Source organism: Sceloporus undulatus, chromosome 7 (assembly GCF_019175285.1).
Source record: "Sceloporus undulatus isolate JIND9_A2432 ecotype Alabama chromosome 7, SceUnd_v1.1, whole genome shotgun sequence".
Classification (NCBI taxonomy): Eukaryota; Metazoa; Chordata; class Lepidosauria; order Squamata; family Phrynosomatidae; genus Sceloporus; species Sceloporus undulatus.
In genome coordinates this window covers 25,907,016-25,924,389 of record NC_056528.1, presented here as the reverse complement: position 1 = coordinate 25,924,389, position 17,374 = coordinate 25,907,016, and the positions used below count along the sequence as shown (strand labels likewise).

Here is a 17,374-nt window from a genome sequence, read left to right as displayed (position 1 = left end):
TAAGTCGGAAATGACTTGAAGGCACACAACAAAGACAACAGCACATATTTTGTCTAAGTCAAGGTTGCTTGTGCTGGTTGTCAAAAGGAAGTGGCCTGAAAATTATTTAGGAGGGGAGCTGTACAATGCTTTAAGCTGGATCAAATCCCTAAGTATGCCTGACTCGTGACTTTATGGAGGCATGTGCTAAGTCTCCCTCTGAGCTAGCAGTAGGCCTATTGACCTCTGGGTCCCATCAGAACAGCTGGTCCATCCTTGAGGAGCTGTCTCAGGTTCTCAAACATCAGCCAGAAACCCATCGAAAGAGCCTTGTAGAACCAAACCGAAGGCCTCCTAGCATTCTGGACTAGTAGCCAGTGGGAAACCTGCCAGCAAGACATGAGCACAACATAGATGCCAGGCAGAGTCTTACGCTCCTTAGCAATTGGATAGATTGGGGAGGACAACTGCATGGGGCTCCAGGGATCAGTTTATTTTTCCCCATTGCCCTCCATGGACCACACATTTCCATACACTTGCTGTTGTTGTGTGTCTTCAAGTCATTTCCGACTTACGGTGACCCTATGGCAAAACTACCATGGGGTTTTCTTGGCAAGATTTGTTCAGAGGAGGTTTGCCATTGGTTTCCTTTGAGGCTAAGAGAGTGTGACTTCTCACTCGAGGCCACCCATGGCTTTCATGGCTGAGCTAGGAATTGAACCCTGGTCTCCAGAGTCATAGTCCAACACCCAAACCTTGGCTCAAATCCTGGCTCAGCCATGTAAACCCACTGGGTGACCATGGTTAAGCTGCACTCTCTCAGCCTCAGGGGAAGGCAAGGGCAAACCTCCTCTGAAGAAATCATGCCAAGAAAACCCCATGATAGGTTTGCCCTAGGGCCGCCATAAGTCAGAAACAACTTGAAGACACACAATAGCAGCAACAATGAATGAAAACAGGATCCTGGATGAAGCCATCAAATGCTCCTTCTCTGCCAGCATCACTAACCCTGGCATGTCTCGCTCTCTCGGCTGAATCCCATGACTATTTTTGAACCGGCAAAGGGGGTGGGAAGGGGGTCCATCGCATCTGGCAGAGAGCTCAAGCCGCTTCGATTCTTAAGCTCAGCAGAACATAAGGGGGAGAATAGCTGCCCTCGATAAAATACAGAATCAGGACACGGCTTTGATTTTCTGTGTGTCCCAAAACCTCACGGAAATAGGTTGGCATGTACCTGTCACAGGGCTTTCTCCATGATAGCACCCTGACTTTGGAACAAGTTCCAACCCAGGGAAGTTAAAGTCCAAAACACACTGTGGAAATAATCCAGTTTGAGACCGCTTTAACTGTCCTTGCTCAGTGCCAAGGAATCCTGGGAGTTGCAGTTTGTTGTGGCACCAGAGCTCTCCGACAGAGAAGGCTCAGTGTCTCACAAAACAAAACAGAGTTCCCTAGCATTGAGCCAGCAGCGCAGTTAAAGCAGCCTCAAACAATGGATTATTTCTGCTGTGTGTTTTGGACCGAAGCTTTCCCCATCAATATTGAGCTAAAGCAGTGCTTTTAAACAGGGCCTTTAATGTCTGAAATGGCTCTGTTGTGACAGTTTCATCATTGCATTTCAGGTTTATTTTAAGATTGTGTTTTTTTTTAAGTTTCTAAAGAATATTTTAGCATTTTCAAAATCTCTTTCCTTTGTACTAAACATTTGAAGGGATGTCATGTTAAGGAAGGAGCAAGCTTGTTTTCTGCTGTTCTAGAGACAAGGACATGGAGCAATGGATGCAAGCTACAGGAAAAGAGATTCCAACTAAGCATTAGGAAGAACTTCCTGCAGGTAAGAGCTGTTCAACAGTGGAAGATGCCTGACTTGGAGGCTGGTGGAGTCTCCTTCTTTGGAGGTTTTTAAAACAGAGGCTGGGTGGCCATCTGTTGGGAATGCTTTGAGTGGGTCTTCCTGCATGGCAGAATGGGGTTGCACTGGATGACCCTTTGGGGTCTCTTCCAATTCTAGGATTGTATTATTTCTTCATTGCCCTCAAAACACTTCAAATGAAACCATAAATTGGTTCAACCCAGAAGCTGTTAGCTCCCATGTCAGTGGATCAGCGAATTCATTTGTGGAATGGATTCACTGCCCAGCTAACATGGGAACCACCAACTGCCACTGTTCTGTGAAATCGAAGGCTTTTATGGCCAGCATCCATAGGTTTTTTTTGTGTGGTTTTTTTGGGCCATGTGGCCATGCTCTAGAAGAGTTTACTCCTGACTTCTTGCCAGCATCTGTGGCTGGCATCTTCAGATAATGGTGGCATGGAAGAGAGTGGGGTTTTATCCAGAAATCCAGACCCTGTTTGATCCCCCAAAACTTATTTGACCATAGCTGTGAGTTTTGACAGCTCCTTGTGCCAAAATCTCTACTTTTTTGCCATTCAGATAGCATGCTCCTCCACAGGGGAAGCTCTGTTCCCTTTTCTGGCTGCTATTGGTAATTGAGGAAGCACTGAATGGGGTTTTTGTTCCTCAAGTACTGCATGGCTGGATGTGCTGGGCTGTGTTAGGCTGCCCCCCTGTGCATGCACACCTCCATGCCTGATGCTTGCTTGCTTGCTTTTATGTTTACTCTCTTCATGCATGTTTAATAATCCCCTTACTTCTGGAGAACTGTTTCAAACCTAATTGCGAGCTGGTTTAAAAGGTAATGGGAATGAGGCCCAAGTTTACAGCCATCGAAGGAAGCTGAGGACAAAAGCGGAAAGCAAGCGGAGGAAAGAAAAACTGAGACATTTTAAAAGGAACTGGAAAAGGTGGGAAAGCAGAGGATTAAATGAGACTATCCCTTCCAAACCAAAACATTGGACCCATTCTGAACAAAGGACAGAAAAGAACCTGTTTGTGGATAGTGTCCAAAGATGCATTATGTCTGTGTTTGGGGAGCTTAGCAACAGGATTGTGGCACTATGAAAATATCATGATTGTTCCCAGGGGAATACTCTTAAGGAAGGAAGGAAGGAAGTCGCTTCTACCTGCCCAGGCCTATTCCTCTTGACTTAGGATCCCAGAGGCTGCAATGCTGAATCAGCAATGCTTGGGTTGAGTCACCACCAACTCCCCAGAAAAGGGAAAAAAGGTTGCAGGTCTATGAGGAAGCCAACACACCCATGGAAAGGGCAGCAACCTGGAGGAGAAGGGAGGGATGAACAAAGGACTCTGACTGCCACTGTGATGTGAAGAAAGCATCAAAGCAAAGGATGAGCAATGGACTTAGAGATGCAATCCTTTGCTGACTTTCTTCCCCGAGGAGTGAACGAATAGCATTAGCCATTTTCCTTCCCACTGCCAAGAAGTCTTTGAAAGCTCCCATGCCTTTTCACCTGCATTTTAAAATGTCCCAGTTTCTCTCGTTCTCCACCCACTTTACCCCTTTGACCCTAGCTTCCTTCAATGGCTGCAAATCGAGTTCAAAGTGCAAAAGGAGTTTGGTCTCAACGAGTCAAAATGAGTCAACAGTGTGATGCGGCAGCTAAAAAACCCAATATGATTTTAGGCTGCATCAATAGAAGTATATGTCTAGATCAACGGAAGTAACAATGCCACTCTGTTCTGCTTTGGTGAGGCCCCACCTGGAATAATAATGCGTCCAGTTCTGGGCACCACAATTCAAAAAGGATGTTGAGAAACTGGAGTGTGTACAAAATGGTGAAGGGTCTGGAAATCATGCCCTTTGAAGAACAACTTAGGGAGCTGGGGATGTTTAGCCTGGAGAAGAGAAGGTTAAGAGGTGATATTTAAATACTTGAAGGGATGTCATATTAAGAGGGAGCAAGTTTGTTTTCTGCTGCTCCAGTGGCTAGGACCTGGAGCAGTGGATGCAAGCTCCAGGAAGAGAGGTTCCACCTCAACATTAGAAGGACCTTCCTGACAGTAAGGGCTGTTTGACAGTGGAACACACTCCTTCCTCGGAGTGTAGAGGAGTCTCCTTCCTTAGAGGTCTTTAAACAGAGGCTAGATGGCCATTTGTCAGGGATGCTTTGATTGGGAGTTCCTGCATGGCAGAATGGGGTTGGACTGGATGGCCCTTGGGGTCTCTTCAAACTCTATGAGTCTATAATTCAATGAGCAAGAGGAGAGGAACGTGGTGAAACCTTGCCCTTCCCAGGAGGCTCAGGCAAAAGCAAACTGCTGCAGCTTTGGCTGACTCATGGTACTGTATTCGAACTTTGTGGAGCAAAAGAAATGATCAATGTGAGGAAAGGCTGAATAGAAACAAAGTGGACAGATGGCCTTTTATTCATACAGATGGTTTCTTTCTGCGGTGATTCCCAAATTTTGGTCCTCCAGATGTTTTGGATCTCAGTTTCCAGAATTCCTGTTGTCCAAGCTAGCTGGGGCTTCTGAAGTCCAAAACACCTGGAGGACCAAAGCTTGAGAATCACTGAGATAAACCATACCTACACGCGCGCACACACACACACACACACAATGGAGGCCACTCAACATGTTAACTTGTTTTGAAATGAACTGGGCAGGAAACAGGAAAGGGCAGATTTCTGGGTGAAGCTAGGGGAGAAGGAGGATGCCGAGAGGAAGCAGAGCGCCCCATGCCTTCTTTCCAGGCCCCATCTATTATTATTGTTTTCCTTCTTGTGACCTTAAACCGTCCTGCTGCCTGGCTGCTCCACACACAACCCCCCAAAACCACTCAGCCATCCACTCACTCCTGTCTCCGGGGATAATCTCGTTGGGTAACAAGATTAAGGAGATAATCTGGGAGACATTAGCAAAGGCTGCAGACTGGTTTCCAAGGAAGCCGGCCATAGCTCCGGTGATGAAGAGGCTGCTGTTCTTTGTTGCTGCTGCTCTTATGCTTGTGTTTAGGCCTGAGATCCGGCATTGGCTTTGAAGAGCGAGTCCCATCATCGTAGTAGCCCATCGTATTTATTCATCTTTATTATTTATTAAATTTATATCCCACTTTTCTGGGATATAAGGCAGCTTAGGTCCAGGATACACTGCTGAAATAATCCAGTTTGAGACTGCTTTTACTGCCCTGGATCAGTGCTAGCAAAACTTGGGAACTGTAGTTGATTGTGACACCAGAGGTCCCTAACACAGAGAAAGTTAAACATTCCCAGAATTCCCTAGCATTGAGCCTGAGCAGTTAAAGTGGTCTGAAACTGGATTATTTCTCCAGTGTGTTTGGACCTTAGTTAGTCTTGTTGTTAATTGCCATCAAGATGACTTCTGGTGACCCTGAGAAACCTTCAAGTCATCTTGTTATCAATAGGTTTTGCAAATGCAGGGCTTTGGTTTCCTTGAGGGCGGCTGCTGTCACACTGCAGAATGAATGGAGTTTGACACTGGTTTAGCTGCCATGGCTCCATCCTATGGGATCCTGGGATTTGGAGTTTGTTATGGCGCTGTACCGGGGAAAGCTAAAGATCTCACAAAACTACAAATCCTAGATTGCCATAGCATTGAGTCATGGCAGTTACAGTGGTGTCAAAGTGCTTCTGCGATGTGGCAGCAGCCAATGTTGATCCACCTGCAAATGCATTCTTTTCCTATTGACTTTTATCTAACTGAACATTCTTGTCTTTGATAATGAGTCGTGTCACCTCCTATGTCCAAAGTACACCGCCTCAGCTTAGTCATCTTGGCTTCTAGCTTTATTAATACTTGACTCTGCATCTCTCATAGGATCTTATCACACTAGACGAATCCCACTCAGAAATGGGATTTAAAAGCAGAAAAACCCCGTAAATGTGGGAAGTTTTTCAGATGGCATTTCTCCCAAACAGCAATAACGGGAAAATAAAGCAAACAGAAAGTGGACAAAACCGACACCTTTTTACTTTTGGGAACACAGAGTGGTGTCAAGGTTGCTCCTCTTTCAAAGAGGAGGCTTCAGGGTCATGACTTCCTTAAGGGTGTCTATCCACCTATAATGTCATCTTCCCCTTTTCTTACAGCCTTCTCCCTTACCAAGCACCCTTGTCTTTTCTAGCGCATCATTTCTTCTCCGGAAAAGTCCAAATCAAGGTGGGTTATAGTTATTTAAAAGCACAGTACCGGTAAGTATTAATACAAAAACTAAAATGCAAGTAAACCCGAGTTCTGTTTTAAACTCAAGGTAAAACAAGCTGGAGAGGGAGGTGACCAAAATGGCGAAAGGTCTGGAAACCACCGAGCCCCTATGAGAAGTGGATTAGGGGTCTGGTGATGTTTTGCCTGGGGAAGAGAAGGTTAAGAGGGAACATGATAGCTATGGTTAAATATTGGAAGGGGTGACATGCTGAGGATGGAGTGGCCTTGTTTTCTGCAGAGTCTAGGACCAAGAGCAATGTATTCAAGTGATAGGAAAATGTTGCACTTCAACATTAGGAAGAACTTCCTGATGGGAAGAGCTGTTTGACAGTGGAAGATGCGGCCTGTACAGTGGTCCCTCCACATTTGTTGAGTCTATGGGTGAGGAACCCCCAGGAATGTGGAAGAAAACACACTATTCTTTTCAGCTCTCTAGGAATCTCCAGGTCCTCCAGTGCAACTCTATGGTCAACATCTGCCAGAGGTTGATCATAGAATCTTGTTGGAGGACCTATAAATGCCTAGAGAAGTGTTTTCTCTAGGAACTTCTAGGTCCTCCAGCACAACTCTGTGGTCAACTTATGTCAGGGTTGCACAGGAGGACCTAGAGATTCCTAGAGAGAACATATTAATCACAAAGAATCACACCCGCAAAAGTCAAAGCTGAAAATATAGAGGGCCAACTGTATTTTTTTTGGGGGGGGGTTGTTTTGAAGTCAACTGTATGGCCCATTTGTAAAAATTTTTTAGAGAGGTGTCACTGAGGAGGTTTTTGGGGGTCTCCTGGAGGTCCAGCAAAGAGGGAGTAGACACCAGATGTAACCCATAGGCTTCACTTTCCCCATCCCTGATCGGAGCCTGGCACGGTTCAGCAAAACACGCCAAGGGCACTGTAAATCACCAAACATGCTTTCCTTGGAATCTGAGTAAGCTATTCCACATGTAGAGATAAACGCAGAGAAAGGCATGCTAAGGCAGATGCTGGCAAGCGCCTCTCCCCAGCACCCTTCTCCCTTTTGGGGAAAATTCTGCATTGTAGGCCACTCTGTTCTGCTTCCTTTTGGATGGAAATGGAGCGAAATGGGTTGTACAATTGACTTAAAAACATCAAAAAATAAAAATACAGGCATCATCTTCCACTGTTGAACAGCTCTTACCACCGGGAAGTTCTTCCAAATGTTTAGGTGGAATCTCTTCTCCTGCAGCTTGAATCCATTGCTCCTGGTCCTAGTGTCTGCAGAAAACAAGCCTGCCATAGGAAGGTGCTTCATGCTATAGAAAAAGCTGTTCCAATAATCCTGAGGAGCATTTAGTAAAGGGCTGGGCAATACTGTCAAGCCAGGAGACCTATATTTTGGGCCCAAGCACTCACTGGTGTAAATGTTTGCATGTTGGATTAGGACTCTAGAAGACCAGGGTTCAAATCCCTGCTCAGCCAACTGAGGAACTTTGGGCATATTATATTCCCTTGGCCAAAGAGGAAAGCAATGACAGGCTCTTCCTCCAAAAAAAAAATCTTGCCATAAAAATACACTCATCCCTCCATATTTGCAGCTTTGATATTTGCGGATCTGATTATTCATGGATTTGATTAATATGTTCCCTCCAGGAATATCTAGGTCCTCCAGTGCAACTCTATGGTCAGCTTTAACTAAAAGTTGCAATGAAAGACCTAGAGATTCCTGGAGAGAATACAGTGCACCTTTTGTTTATGCGGGGGATCTGTTCTGGACTCCCCTGCATAAAACAAAAAATGCCTATGCTCAAGCCCCATTTAAATGAATGGGGCATGTGCACGTGGCGGCACGGTGGCACACGCGTGCCACGGGCGCACACCCCATTCGTCCCTATGGGACACGCTGCCCTTTCCTCTCCGCGTGGCTTTCAGCGTATGCTGAAAGCCGCATAAAGCACACCCACGTATGATGTGGGCACACTGTTCTCTACTAGGCATTTATAGCTCCTCCAGTGCAGTTCTGTGGTCAGTGACTGTCAGACGTTGACCACAGAGTTGCACTGGAGGACCTAGAGATTCCTAGAGAGGTGTCCTCTCAGGTAAAAATGTGGTGCATTTTTTCCATATTCACGGGGGTCTTGTGCCCCTAGCCCTAATGAATATGGAGGGACAAGTGTATATAAAAACTATAAAACTATAAAAATCATAGCTTTGTGTTAGATCAGCAATTGGAGGACAAAGAGGGAAAGTAGGAGGAGGAGAGGGAAACCAGGACATTTTAAAAGCAGTTGAAAAAGTGGGAAGGCAGAGTATTAACAAAGACTGTTCCTGCCAAATCAAAATAGTTGGAAGGAACAACCTTTGCACTCCCAACTCAGTTTGTAGCAATGGAGGTAAGTTGAGGGCAAAAGGGGGAAAGTGGGAGGAAGAGAGAGACTGGGATTTTTTAAAATCAGCTGGGAAAGTGGGATGGCAGAGGATTCATGGGATTTTCCCTGCCAAACTGGGACACTTGGAGGGTATAAACCATGGGCATCTCTTTGCAGAAGTGTTCTTTGGGGCATGTCAGGATGTCTGAATACCAGGAGAATACTGCTGGGAATGATAAGAAAAGCACTTGGCTACCACACACACCAGAAACGCACCCCTACTTCAAAGCGCTGCGCCATTGCGTTCATGTATTACAATCTGCACACTGAGCCCATTGTTTTACCGTTGAACTGATAACGTCCCATTATCACCATCAGTATTGCATTTGTGTACGCACCGCTCTGAGTGACTTTGCTGGGGAGGTCTGAACAGTCTTGCCAAAAATAAAATAAAAATCCAATCACAACCCTTAAACCAGATTAAAAAATAAATCCCATCGGGTGAAAGGAGAAAATATCAATGAAAGACCAGTAGCGTTCAAGTGAGAAAAACAACACTGCATTGTGCGATTATGATCACAACCAGCATTCTTAGTCACTCCACCCAGTTTTGTCTGTCAGCCTGCCTCTTATTCAACTCAAAGCAATGCAGAGCAAAACTCAAGTGTCCAACTTTTAAAACTGATGTTGCTTCTGTGCACATTAAGGGCCTTTCTCCCTCCTTCCATTGCTCCCTCTTTCTTTCTCCAGGGAGAATTCCACAGTTGTGATGGTCTTTTGATACAGCAAGTGTGAGTGTATAAGCTTCCTTTCAGCCATGCCACCAGCCTGTCAAATGCACAGGAGCCGAGCCAAAGGGAGGGAGTTGGCAAGCACTGGCTGCAGTAAACTCAGATGTTGTTCCAAATCTTACGTCAGGTCTGGTCTTTGCTCAAGTTGGAAAGCAAACCCTATGAGGAATGACTTAAGGAGCTGGGTATGTTTACTTTGGAGAAGAGGAAACAATGCATCTACACAGCAGAAATAATGCAGTTTAACTCCACTTTAAGTGTTCTAGCTTCATCCTCTGGAAACCTGGGATCTGTAGTTTCACAAAGTCTTTTGCCTTCTCTGTCAAAGAGTGCCAGTGCCTCATCAAACGACAAATCCCAGGTATTTATAACCGTGGCAGTTAAAGTGGTGTCAAACTGCATTATTTCTACAGTGTAGATGCACCCTGAGAAGTGATATGCTTTGTCGTAGTGATGTTTATTTGCCTTCAGTTCAACTTGGATTTACAGTCATCATATCACTGACTGGGATTAGACCCAGGGACCACCATTTTGAGATGATGATGATGATGATGATGATGATGATGATGATTTACTTATATCCCACCTTTCTCCCAATATAGGGACTCAAGGCAGCAAGTTGCCCTGCTCCGTACCATCGTCTAATGATTTCACATTCACCGAACCATCCGAAAGCAAAGGCGTCACTCCCTCAGCCACCCGTGGACAAAGTTTGGGAATATTTGGGATTTCCAAATGCTGGATAAAGGAGGCTCAAGCTGTAAATACTTAAACTGTATTTTTAAAAGTGGGTTAATTGCCAAACTGGAGGGTGTCGGAGTTTCCTTCTTTGAAGCAGAGGTTGGATGGGATCACCTTTCAGGAGTGCCGAAACTATGTTTTCCTGCACAGTTTGACCCCCCCCCCCGGCAAGAAATGTTGCAATCTGGGAAACTGATGCTCTCCCCCCAAAAACACTATCAATCCACCTCTATTGCATGTGGAGTAGAAGGCGGATTGCCACAGAACTGTGTCAAGGTTTCTGTGGAAAAGCCCTCCAAGTGCAAGCCTGCAACTGGAGGTCATGAGCAGATTACAGGAAAGGAGGAAAGTAGACAAAAGCAAAGGAGGGAGGGAAGCTGGGGGTGTCCGACCATTGCTCCCTACTCCCTTTCCCTGCCCCCAATATCTTCCGACACTCCCCTCTCTGCCATTGGCCTGATGGTTTAAAAAGTAAAATAAAATAGAGAAAATCTCCCCCCCCCTTTTTAAAGCAACAGTGAATTAAACAAACAGAGGAGAGGCGGTTTATATAATCACGGCCAGGACAGCTTGTTCTCAAACTCTGCACGGATTAAAGGGTTGGCTTTGGCAACAGCTGCCAGTCATTAAACCAGCGGACTTCCCTCTCTCTCTCTCTCTCTCTCTCTCTCTCTCTCTCTTTCTTTCTCTGCACACATTCCCCCTTTCCATCCTGGCCAACTCTCCTCCCTTTCCTTTTGGGAGTCAAGTCCTGCTGCTTTTCTCCCAGAGAGAAGACTCAAAGCCACTTTGTTGAGCTGCAAACTAAAACAAGGTTGAAAGAGAGAACTGTAGATTTGGAAGGGGCTCTGTAGGTCATCAAGTCTGCTTAACACAGGGCCTCCATTTCTAGTGGTCTCCAAGCTTTGGGTCTCCATTCAAGTTGGACTTCAACGCCCAGAAGTTCCAGCTTCTTGGCCAATGGTCAGGAGTTATAGGAGATGAAGTCCAAATCATCTGGAGGACCAAAGTTTTGAGGACCACCGGAAGCATCCCAAGCAGGGAGCTGCCCAGCCTCTTTTGGAAGATGTCCAGAGGAGACCCCACCATCTCTCAGTGATTCCCAAACTTTGGTCCTCCAGGTGTTTGGCTAAACAGCTTGGCCAGAAGTCAGGAATCCTGGGAGCTGAAGTCCAGAACAGCTGCAGGACCAAAGTTTGGGAATCACTGATCAAAGCTATTGGTACCATAACTGAATGGCTCTTACCCTCAAGACGTTCCTTCTAATGTTCAATTGAAGTCTACCTCCCTGTAATGTCAAACCATTAGATCTCTGGGACAGCAGAGAATGGGCCTTACCCTTTCTCTCTTGAGGTCCATCTACACTGGAGAAATAATTCAGTTCAACACCACTTTACATGCTGCAGCTCCATATTATGGAATCTCAGGATTTGGAGTTTTAGAAGGCCTGTAGCTTAGAGGCTGTACAGACCGGACATTAAGGCTGGCCTGGGAGTGGAGTCAGGGCATGGTGTCCCCACGACGCATGACCCAACTCTGCCCCCAGGCTGACATGATGCCGCGCACCACACCACATGGCGGGCGGCATCATGGTGCTCCTCTGGCACTGCGTCTACATGGCGCAGCTCTAAAGGAGCGTGGAAAAGCCACTGCCAGTGGCTATGGTGCTCTTTCTATGGTGCAGAAAGGAGCCGCTATGTGCCACGGAAAGGTGAGATCGGGGCCATGGCGTGCGGTTCCTGTGGCCTAAATCTGGTGCTAAAAGGGGTGGCAGCAAAAGGGTGCTGGTGGTGTCTTATCAAGCAACAAATCCCAGGATTCTGTAGGAAGGAGCCATGGCAGCTAAATTTGTAGTTTGGTGAGGCACCAGCACATTTTGGCAGAGAGGGCTGAAGACCGTGTAAAACGACAAATCCAAAGATTCTATAGGATGGCACTACAATACTGAAAGCAGTGCCAAACTGCATTATTTCTTCAGTGTAGATGCACTCTTGATGGCCCGTGAGTCCTGTCCCTCTCGATCTTCTCTTTCCCTGTCTGAATATTCCCAATTCCCTCAACGTTTCCTCCTAGGTTTTGTTCTCCATACCTCTTCTCATCCTTGTTGCCCTTCCCTGAACCCGTTCCAACTTGTCTCCTTCTGAAAGCGAGACACCCAGAACTGAACGCAGTTTCCGTTTCAGACGGAACCAGTGGGAAAGAATGGGAGAACGGTCGTTCCCAAATACTGGGATGTCGGGGACTTCAGCTCCTAGTTGAAAGCTATGAACCCAGTTTACAGCAATGGAAGTAAGCTGAGGACAAGGGAGGGAAAGTGGAGGAGGAGAGGGAAACAGAGACATTTGAAAAGCAGCTGAAATAGTGGGAAGGCAGAGGATGAACCAGGACAGTCCCTGCCAAATCAAAATAGTTGGAAGGAGCTACTTTTGCAGGAAGGAGCTACTTTTGCACTTTGAACTGAGTTTGCAGCAATGGAAGTTAGCTGAGGATAAAGGAAGAAAATGGGAGGAGGAGAGAGAAACAGGGACATTTTAAAAGCCGCTGAAAAAGTGGGATGGCAGAGGATTAATCAGGAGTGTCCCTACGAAATTGGGACAGTTGTAGGGTATGCACACACAACATCTAGCTGGTAGCGGGCCCTGTTTCCGTCAGCACATCAATCTGCCAGAGCTTTTACAGGAAACAATATTAGGAAGAACTTCCTGGTGGTCAGCGCTGTTTGATAGTGGAACACACTCCCTTGGAGTCTCCTCCTTTGGAGGTTTTTAAACAGAGGCTGGATGGGAGTGCTTGGATTATGTATTCCTGCATGGCAGAATGGGGTTGCACAGGATGATCCTTTGGGATCTCTTCCAACTCTATGCTTCTATGACTTCTGTAGGCATATGGTGTGGAAAGGAAGGGGCAAAGCTCCCCTCCAGTTGCCTTTGGATCACTAGCTATCTTCTGGCAATTTCGGAAAAGAGGGAGAGGCGTTGGAAACTTGTAGGAGCTTTGCAACCACCCGGCAAGGCTGGGCCTAGTCGCACTCCAGGGTTCGTTGCCTTCTACATCAGGAAGTTGAACCTGAGCCAGTTTTCGGAGTCTGTGCCCGGTGGCACAGGATATGAAGGCGGGGCGAGAGGGGAGGGAAAAGGCGGAGGGAAGCATTCCTGTGCATTCGACCGAGCCCTGCAATGTCAAGTTTGATCTCCCAACTTTCCTTTCCCAACTCCAGTTCACATGGGAGGCCTGCTTCAGACCCACCACCTCAGCTGGGGTCCAAATATCATATGATTTAAAGTGCATCTGCACTGCAGAATTAATGCAGCTTTGACACCACTTTAACCATCACAGCTCAATGCAACAGAATCAAACGGCATGCAGTTTTTTTTGTGTGGTATAAAGTTCTCTCTCAGAGAACTCCTGTGCCACAACAAACGACAAACCCCAGGAATTGATAACATGGAGCCATGGTAATTAAAGTGGTGTCAAACTGGATTATTTCTGCAGTGAAAAACTGAACCACCAGAGACCTCTGGTGCACAAATGGTGGCAGGTCCTGTTAGGTGTATTTGTGCACCAGATGCATTTGTGTACCAGAGATCTCTGACCCAGAAGGGAAAAAAGTATCTCACCAAACTGCAAATCCCAGGAATCCTTGGCATGGAGCCATGGCAGTGAAAGCAGCGTTGAAGTGGATTATTTCTGTAGTACAGACACAACCTAGGTCTTCTTGCAAAGAAATAGGATGTATGTGAAGTCGAAGCCTTTCATGGCTGGCATCCATAGCTTTTTGTGGGTTTTTTCGGGGCTCTGTGGCCATGTTCTAGAAGAGTATCCTCACGTTGCGCTGGCATCTGTGGCTGGCAAAATGTCAGGAATAAACTCTTCTAGAACATGGCCACAGAGCCCCGAAACGCACCCCCCCCCCCCACACACACAAATAGGATATATGCCCCCTTTCTTCTACTCTTTTCCTTCACTTGATTTTTGGCTCCCATTAAGTCAGGAAAAGGTCACTTCCTCCGAATGAAAGTTTAGGCCGCAGTCCCGATCAAAAACACACACACAACACACCACAAAGTCACATTCCAAACCCTCTTAGATCCAGCTAACATTTTTTTGGCCCATGTCCATCTCTCTTCCCTCCTCCATTCAACATTAACTAACTCAGGACTGACCTCTCCTGGTGGAGAGTCTCCTTTCCTTCCCTCTTCTGGCTTACAGTGACTCTGAGGCAAACCTGGCCCTGTCTCTGCTCTCAAGGTACCAGATCTCAATCTGATCTTGGAAGCGAAAGACCTCCCCATACTGCCTTAAGTAAGGACAGAAACAACAAAATGCAGGCATCTTACTAACATCTTCATTTTTCTCCTGTTTGGTATGTAACATCTTGCCTGATGGAGAAGCCAGTGGAGCTTCGAAAGCTTGCAACAAGTATATTGTGCATTTCAGTTGGCCAATAAAGGTATCACCGTTTGGTGGGGTTTTGTTTGAATTTACTAAATGGCCAACACAGCTCCCCCCGCATGTTTTCGGGATCAGATCTGTACTTGGATGAGAAACCGCTAACAAATAACAGGCACTGTATATCTATTTCAGAGGAAGGAATTGGCAAAACCTCCTCTGAGGTGGCTGCCTGCCACCCTAAGAAGTAATGCAGTTTGTCACAGCTTTCACAGTCATGGTACCAGGCTGTGGGATTTCAGGATTTGTGGTTTGTCAAGGGAGGAACAGAGACAACCTGGCCATCTCTGCAGCACAGTGGCCATCCACAATCCTTTTACTTTACATTACAGTCATGACTGGTGCTTTTGTCACCATCTTTCAATTCTTTGTTGTTGTTATTGTTGTGTGCCTTCAAGTCATTTTTGATTTATGGCGACCCTAAGGCAAAGCTATCCTGGGGTTTTCTTGGCAAGATTTGTTCAGAGGGGATTTGCCTTTGCCATCCTCTGAGGCTGAGAGAGTGTGACATGCCCAGAGGGGAGTCATAATCCAACACTGAAACTACTAGACACTGGTGGTCAGGTTTCAAATCCTACATCATCCCCACTGCCCAACAAACAACAGATATAGGGAATTCAAGGACCATCTCTGGAGGACAGAGAGCAACACCTCTGCAGAACTAAAATCGGATTAAATCCCACCAAATCCAAGTGGCAGCTGGGATCCCAATATTCATAGAGATAGAAGAGACTACAAGGGTCATCCAGTCCAACCCCTTGGCATGCAGGAATATAGAATTAAAGCACATATCCAGCTCTAAAGTTTGCTAAGTCCAGCATTTCCCATTGCCAAACAGGTATTCAAAGGACAGCCATTGTAATTGTTTAGCTTTTCAAAATGCAGACTTGTGTTCCTATACTGCCACCTGGTGGTCATAAACCCAAACTATGGATCTATGGATGGCTCTATGGATAGATAGATGGAGATGGATGGAGGTGCATCTACACTGTAGAAATAATGCAGCTTGACACCATTTTAAGTACTGGAGCTCCATCCTATGAATCCTGGGATTTGTAGTTTTTACAAGGTCTTGAGCCTCCTCTGCCCAGGGGTGGTGGTGGTGCTTCCCCAAATCCCAGGTTCCTGTAAGATGGAGCCATGGCAATTCAAGTGGCGTCTAATGGCATTATTATTTCTATGTCGTAGATGCACCCTAAGATATTTTTTTCATTGGACTCTTTGGGGCTCAAATTTTGTGAGGATGAAGAAAAATAAAGAAAGGGTTCTTTTAAAAGGAAAAAAAGAGCAGGATACATCAGGTGACAGTAAAAGGGAGGAGCCATAGGTGGTCCTACCTTATATAAAGGAGCCTTGCAGGAGGTGGAGGAATATGGTAGAATGATAAGTGTCTCATGTTCTCCAGTGGGCTTGTTCATTGAAAGGTACCCTTGAAAGTCATCCATCCAAACCCCTTGATTTATTATTAGTAGTAGTATTGTTATTTTAGACTCTATTGGGCAGGGTTGAAATAGACCACCTTGAGTGGTCCAGCAATACTGAGCAGCTGATGTTGGCAGAGTGTACTTGCTCTAAGGCATGGTTCCCAAACCTTGGTCCTCCAGATGTTTTGTACTGCAACTCCCATAATTCCTGACTGTTGGCCAAGCTGACTGTGGTTACTGGGATCTGGAGTCCAAATCACCTGGGGATCAACGTTTGGGTATCACTGGTAGAAGGAATGCACAGCTCTGGTTGGTGGGTTGCAGACCCCAAAAAAGAATAACTTCTCCAAGCTCTGCCTTAAAGGATAGATGGAGCTACCTTGGCCTTTCTAGCAGGAACCAGAATGCAGGGGATCCCCAAATGATTGGTGCTGTTTGAACCACTTTGGAAAGCATCCAGTCTTGGGTTCAAGCCTCCAGAAAGGGGGAGAGGAAGCTGGAGGCATCTCAGCTTCAGCTATTCCAGGTCTTCCCTCTTCCTCACCAAAGAGCAAATGCAAGGAGACAGTCAAGCTTTGCTCTGGAAAATTAAATGAGGGGCTTTCATGACCTCAGTGCCTCTAAGCCTCAATTGCTAACAGCTGGCTTGGGAAAAAGTTTGGTGGCGCGCATCTCCTGTTGTGGGGAAGGCAGCAAAAAGAGTGCCCACAGCAAAGGCTTTCCAGCAACCTGTTCCTTCCATCCAGATTTTGGAGTCAGAAGCAACAATGGAGGTCATCTAGTCCAACCCCATTGTTGTGTCTCCTCCTAAGGACCTCGCACCCAAGGCAAGCCACCTCTGATCTGCTGCCCAGTTCTTACTGCATCTGCAATGCTGATAGAGCATGGTTTGCCATTTAACAACTACAGCGCAGTGCTGTGGAATCCTGGGATTTGTAGTTTATGGTGTCACCTGACCTCTCTGACAGAGAAGGCTAAATAGCTCGCCAAACTACAAATCTCAGAATTCCATTGAACCATGACAGTTAAAGTGGTGTCAAACTGCATTATTTCTGCAGTGCAGATTAGCTCAAATTGACCCACCTTTAATGCCTCCTTGCAATTTCCACCTATAGGTTCCAGTCCTTCCCAAAAGAGCCTGGAAAGTTACGTCTATAATGTAACTATATGGCTCAAGTCCAGGTTATTTGAAGCACTGTATTCCTGCATAGAGCCAGCATGGTCTAGTGGTTTGAGTGTTGTACTACAACTCTAGAGATCAGGGTTCGAATCCCCACTTGGCCATGGAAATCCACCGGGTGCCTTTAGGCAAGTTACTCTCTCTCAGCCTCAGGGGATGGCAGTGGCAAACCCCCTTTGAAGAAACTTGCCAAGAAAACCCCAGGATAGGTTCGCTAAAGGCACACAACAACAACTACAAATTGTTGTTGTCCTCATCCTAACATAAGAATGGACAAAGTCAAGGCTACTGGCCACGTGTGGATCCTAAATCCCCAATTTTGCAGCTCTCCCATCTAAAGCTCTCCAATATTTTTAGAGCCCAAGAATCCCAATGAGAGCTATGGTGGTGTTGTGATCCAT

At 46.2% G+C, this 17,374-nt stretch overlaps 1 long non-coding RNA gene across 1 annotated transcript; it reads left to right on the top strand.

Moving 5' to 3' along the window:
* Window positions 1–1,733: 1,733 nt before the first annotated feature.
* Window positions 1,734–10,022, top strand: LOC121936762. Its single transcript, XR_006105030.1, has 3 exons — window positions 1,734–1,813; window positions 5,984–6,018; window positions 9,782–10,022. It is a non-coding gene; the product is annotated as an uncharacterized LOC121936762 (long non-coding RNA).
* The last annotated feature ends 7,352 nt before the right edge of the window (window positions 10,023–17,374 follow it).